The sequence below is a fragment of the Tupaia chinensis genome, unplaced genomic scaffold, assembly GCF_000334495.1.
Source record: "Tupaia chinensis unplaced genomic scaffold, TupChi_1.0 Scaffold000248_1, whole genome shotgun sequence".
Taxonomy (NCBI): Eukaryota; Metazoa; Chordata; class Mammalia; order Scandentia; family Tupaiidae; genus Tupaia; species Tupaia belangeri.
In genome coordinates, this window is record NW_006159726.1 from 865,504 (window position 1) to 871,677 (window position 6,174).

Sequence of the window (6,174 nt, forward strand, 5' to 3'; positions counted from 1 at the left end):
AAAAAAAAAAAAAGGAGAGAGAAGAGGATAAAGACAGCAGTGAATCAATAGAGAGGCAGGATGTTAATGAGAAATAGATATGGTTTATTACCTGTTGATGATGACATGTATAGTATTCTCAACTGAACCGGTATGGGAAGTATTTCATGATGGGTGAAGTCTTTTTAATAAGCAAAAATGAGAAATAGTGATTGATGTTTAAAAAAAAATAATAATAACAATTATTGGGAAAAGCATGGAAAAGATATTGAATGATAAAGCGGGGAGATTGATATCTCTGTATTGACTGACATGCATGGCATCCCATTTTGAAAAAGCAATGGAAGTCAATGTAAAGTTATATGTAATCTAGTGTAATAGAAAGAAGATTATGATGATAATAAAATAAAATAAAAAAATAAAAAAAAAAAAAAGAAATGAATGTAAATTAATTAATTAATTTTAAAAAGTTTCAAAAATAAAAGCACTCCTCAAGGGGGATGGCCACATTGCCATCCCTTCTCCTCCACTCTCCTTTCAGGTTTTTGGGCATGCACACATATGCTCCTGGTGTGTTTTTTAAGCTGCCAGGTCCAGAACTCAAACAGCACGGTTGGTCATGTAGGATTCAGTGACCTTAATGACCACGTCATCGGCCGGCCCATGGCTGTGCCATTTTACAATCCTATCAGCAATGCATGAGAGTTCCAGTTGTGCAACATCCTTGCTAACAACCAGAATGATCAGATTTAGAATTCAGACATACTAGTGGAAGTATAGTAGCATCTTACCATGGTTTTAATTTGCTTTCTCTTATGACTAATGCTTTAGAGCATCTTTCATTTCATTCTTGCTGTGTAACATTTTACAAAATACTAAAGCTCCTAGCCTGTATCCATGGAGTCCTCTGATTCTACTTAGGATGAAAACAGCATAGCCTTTCACCTTGGTATAAATCTCTCCAATTTACAATGCCCTTAAGGGTGGTTACTGTACACACAGTTCCTGACATATGGTAGTTTCAATAAACATTGGCTGAATTATGGTCTAATGAAATGCTTAAAGGCAGCAATAACCATAATTAAGGGCAGGAGGGGTTTTTTGGAAAGTGATGTATCTGATTTAACTTGAATATTTCAATATCTCTGATTTTATTAACCAGTGAAACTCCTGGGGGGAATAGTTGTGTGTGTTTTAAGAATTACATAATTAATTTTATTTATCGCTATTTTTTAATTTGACGAGAGAGAGAGAGAGAGAGAGAGGGAGAGAGAAAGTGAGACAGCAAGTTGCCAGTTCCAGGACTTGAACCGTGGTTGGCCATATGGGAGTCCAGTGCCTTAACCACTACACCACCTACCAGCCCAGAGAAAATAGTTTTTAAGATTATTTTTCATTAGTAAAATGTCGAGAATAATGACACAATCCTTGAAGTGGGAAGACTGACAAAGATTTCTGTGTAAAGTCATTCTTTAAAAATACAGGACATCATCACTCCAGGACTTAGTTTCTCCATCTACAAAACAGAACAATGAGTAAATCTTATCTTAACTCTAGGCAATGCTCAATATTTTGAACTGCCCAATGACTATCATGTATTTTTTTCATGTGATTAGTTAGATTTAATAAATGTTTTAGGATTTATTTATTCATTTCATGAGAGAGAGAGAGAGAGAGAGAGAAATGGAGAGACAGATAACACTCCCAATAGGGTTCTGGTGCCACAGTCTACCCTGTTTCAGCCAGCCCCAGATCATGGGAAAGCTTGTACCCAGTGTGCTCAGGAAGGTCTCCACACCGGAACCTGGAATCTTTCCATGTGGATTATCTCACAAAATGTCACATTCTATCCCCACACCATCTTCTGGCCCCAGATTACTTACAGATTTAATAGAACAATTTTTGGAGCAAAAAGAATATCTCTATATTGACAAAGATCTTTTTCTGGGCCAGCCAGTGGTGTAATAGTTAAGGCAGCTGGGTCCCACATGACCAACTGTGCATTCAAGACCCAGACCTGGCAGCTTGAGGTACACATCGACTGCATGTGTGTGCATGCCCAAAATTCCGAGAGGAGAATGTAAAAGAAGGGATTGCAATGTGGCCATCCTCTCTGGGGGATAATTTCTCACTTTTCCTCTCTCTCTCTCTCTCTAGCAAGTGCATGTACCCTGTAGCAAATTATAAAAACAAAACAAAATAAATAAATGGAACAGAGATATTTTGCTGTGTGTTTTCCCCCTCTAAGATAATTATGTGAATTGAACCACTTGATTTACTGTGATGGTTGAATATGCATGAATTCTACCCCCAACACTTTATTATGAACATTTTTAAACATACAGCAAAGTTGAAAGAATGTAACGATGAACACTTACAAACCCACCACCTAGTTTGTACCATTAACGTTTTACTGTACTTGTATCTAACTAGTCATCTATATATTTACCTCTCAGTTCATCCTGAGTCTTTTTTTTATTTCAGGGGTGGGGGGGGGAATATATTTCAAAGCCAATGACAATCCTCAGCACTCTTCTTAAATGCTTTTTAATTTTGTTTGAAGGATGGACTCTTGGTTTGCATATGCACTGCTGCATACACAAGCTTATTTTCTGGAAATAAAAGATGTGAGTATTTTCTAGAATATAAATTTCTAGATATCATCCTTTGGGACATAGCTTATCAGCCAGGGGCATATTTGCCCCCAGGGGCCATTTGGCAATGTCTGGAGACGTTTTTGGTTGTTACAAGTGGAAGTGCTACTAGTGTCTGATGGACAAAGGTCAGGGATGATCTCATCCATCCTAGATTGCACAGAACAGTCCCCCACAGCAAAAAAACTACCTGGTCTGAAGTGTTAGGAGTGCTGAGGTTGAGAAACCATTTCAGAAAACAGTAGATTTATCCTTTGATTACCCCAAACCAGATCAAAGTATAAAATTCATCTGACATACTATAGTAGAGTTTTTTAAGACTTTTTTTTTTTAAAAAGAATTCCTTTCTTTAACCTTATTATTATTATTTTTAAATTTGACCAGGGAGAGACAGAGAGTGAATGTGAAAGAGGGAAAGTGAGAGAGCAAGCTACCAGGTCCGAGACTCAAATGATGGTTGGCCATGTGGGAGCACAGTGCCTTTAACTACCACACCACCTGCCGGCTCCACTATATGAGAATTTAACAAAGCTAAGAGGAAAGAAAGGTGGGACCAGCAGTTAGTGTAATGGCTATGTTGCTGGACTCCCACGTAGTCGACCGCGGTTTGCGTCCCAGACCCGGTGGCTTAAAACTCACGCCGGGCGCATGTGTGTGCGTGCCCAAGATCCCGAGAGGAGAATGGAGGAGAAGGGATTGCGGCATGGCCATCCCCCCTGGGGGGTGATTTCTCACTTTCTGTCTCTATGTCTCTGTCTATCTGACGAGCGCACGCACCCTATAGAAAAAAAAAAAAAGGAAAGAAAGGCTTGAACATTGTATGTGTGTGTGTGTGTGTTTATGTTCTAAAGAACTATTTAATTTTATTTATTACTATTAGTTTTTAATTTGCTATAGAGCACATGCACTCACCAGAGAAAGACAGAGGGGGGTGGGAAGCAAGCTGCCAGATCCAAGACTGAAACAGTCAGCCACATGGGAGTCCAGAGAATTAACCTTCATGCCACTGGCCATACACGTGCACATGCACTTTAAACTACTCTTGTTTTGGTTGTGAAATTCTTTTAGTCAGTTATCATTTCATTTCTTTCATTCCTCATTTTTAGATTTCAAATAATCAAGCATTTTCTTGCAAAGTGGTCTGTAATCTATAGATAACAAGGGATGATCAAATATTTCAAGATGACAACTGCTTCACAAAAACCACTGGCCATACACGTGCACATGCACTTTAAACTACTCTTGTTTTGGTTGTGAAATTCTTTTAGTCAGTTATCATTTCATTTCTTTCATTCCTCATTTTTAGATTTCAAATAATCAAGCATTTTCTTGCAAAGTGGTCTGTAATCTATAGATAACAAGGGATGATCAAATATTTCAAGATGACAACTGCTTCACAAAAACCCCCTAATGAAGGAACAAGTCATGTCAGGAGTTAGGTTGAAAAGGGACAAGTCATTTAGCAACAGTATTCTAAAACAGACACATGGATTCATCTACAGTATTTTTCTTTTTTAAAAAATTTGCCAGAACCAGCAGATGGTATAATGGTTTCATCGCTGGACTCCCACGGAGTCGACTGCAGTTCAATTCCCAGACCTGGCAGCTTAAAATTCATGCTGGGCACATGTGCATGCATAGCCAAAATCCTGAGAGAAGGGGCCAGCAGGTGGCATGGTGGTTAAGGGCACTGGACTCTCACATGGCCAACTGTGGTTCTGTTTGACTGCAGTTCAAGTCCTGGACCTGGTAGCTTGCTTTCTCACTCTCACTCTCTCTCTCTCTCTGTCCCTCTCTGGTCAAATTAAAATAAATAAGTAAGTAACTAAATAAAGTTAAATAAAATAATTCTTTTTAAAAAAAATCCAGAGAGGGGGGTAGAGGAGAAGAGATTGTGGCATGGCCATCCCCATGGAGGGTGATTTCTCGCTTTCTGTCTCTTCAGCAAGTGCACATGCCCTATAGCAAAATTTTCTCTAAAAAAGTTGCCATACGGCACATATGCTTACCAGAGAGAAACAGAGAAGGAGAGTGAGAGGGAAAATGAGAAATCACCCCCTCTGGATTTGGGGCATGCATGCACATGCACCTGGCTTGTTTTTTTTCAAGCTACTGGGTTCAGGACTCAAACCATGAAGTTGGCCATGAGGGATCCAGCCACCTTAACCACCATGGCATGGGCTGGTCCCATCTGCAATATTTTTCTACTTTTCTTGTGTGTTTTCTTAATTCCAATGGAATCTCAGTTTGTTCGGAAGAGTTTGCTCTGGATTTCTCATCGCTACTTTCTTTGATATGCACATACTTGAGAAGAATAAAATTAGAAGGAAAGCCAAGAGTTGAAAGACAAAAGCAAAAATGTAAAATCATATCTATCACAATTATCCATTCATGGTAATTATCAACGCGTGTTTGCCTCAGATTATGTTAGCTATTCCTTTTCCATGTACCCACCAATCTCACTCTCATCCCCTTGGGCATCGTAACAACCACAGAGAGGAGGAGTGCAAATCCTCACCATTCCTTCCAATGCTAGAGAGAGAATACCATACTGACAGTTTCCCCCTCAGTATTGTAGTCCTGAGGATTGCAAATGCAGATTGATTTACTAGATTGACCTTGAGTTTCTTTCTCCTTGAAATTATTTGCTACTAACTTATTTACTTGTTTATTTTAAACAACATGAACTTTTTTTTTCCAATTTGCTTCAAAAGTCCAGTTATTTAATAAAAAATGCTCCCCAACCCTCGCCCCAACACAGCACCCGCAGAATCCTGAGCCCATCTGTGTGTGAGAGAGGGCTGTGGAAAGCCATGGTAAATGGGGACAGCAGGTGAGGGGCTGGATGGGTCTCTGCTCCTCCCAGAGTCAGGCTGGGCACAGATGCCTCTTCTGCTTGGCCACTAGTAGGGAACTCCACCCAAGGGAGGCTCAGCCAGGGCAAATGAGGGGTCAGGGCAGACTGGGGGAAAGACGGTTGAGTTGTGATGAGAACTCTGGTCTGTCACCAAGCTTAGGTCCTCAGGCTTGCCTTTGTCATGTCCAGCTGTCAAAAGTCGGCCTCAGCCCAGCAAGGGGTCACCTGGACTTACACCAGTCTTGCCTTCCTGGCCTTCTCAGCCCTCACAGCCTCATCATGGGCTTTCCGCTTCTCTGCTAGTTTGTTGGCCTCACAGACTTTGCACCTCTTGCCAAACATGATCTCGTTGTACAGGTATTTCTCCTGCTTCATCATCATGATGGCCAGGCGCTTGGCCTCGCTCTCCTCCTCCTGGGCTAGCCACTGCTTGTTCTCCAGCTTCACTGTGGTCACCATCACTCTAGGCTTCTTCTGCTCCATCCTCTGCTCTTCCAGGGCTGTCAGTTGGGCCTCTTCTTCCTTTTCTGATCCAGCTTCATCTTCCTCCTCATCCTTTTTTTCCCGTCAACACCAGCATCTTCATTGTCTTCTTCCTCCTCTTCTGATTCATTCAAATTTCCTGGGTCCTCTCCTGGCTGTAGGGCCAGCAGCTTCAGCTTCTTGGATGGGACATAAACTCCC

At 40.9% G+C, this 6,174-nt stretch overlaps 1 pseudogene; it reads right to left on the reverse strand.

Moving 5' to 3' along the window:
* Positions 1–5,721: 5,721 nt before the first annotated feature.
* LOC102488929 (pescadillo homolog pseudogene) overlaps positions 5,722–6,174 on the reverse strand; it is a 1,690-nt pseudogene continuing 1,237 nt past the window's right edge.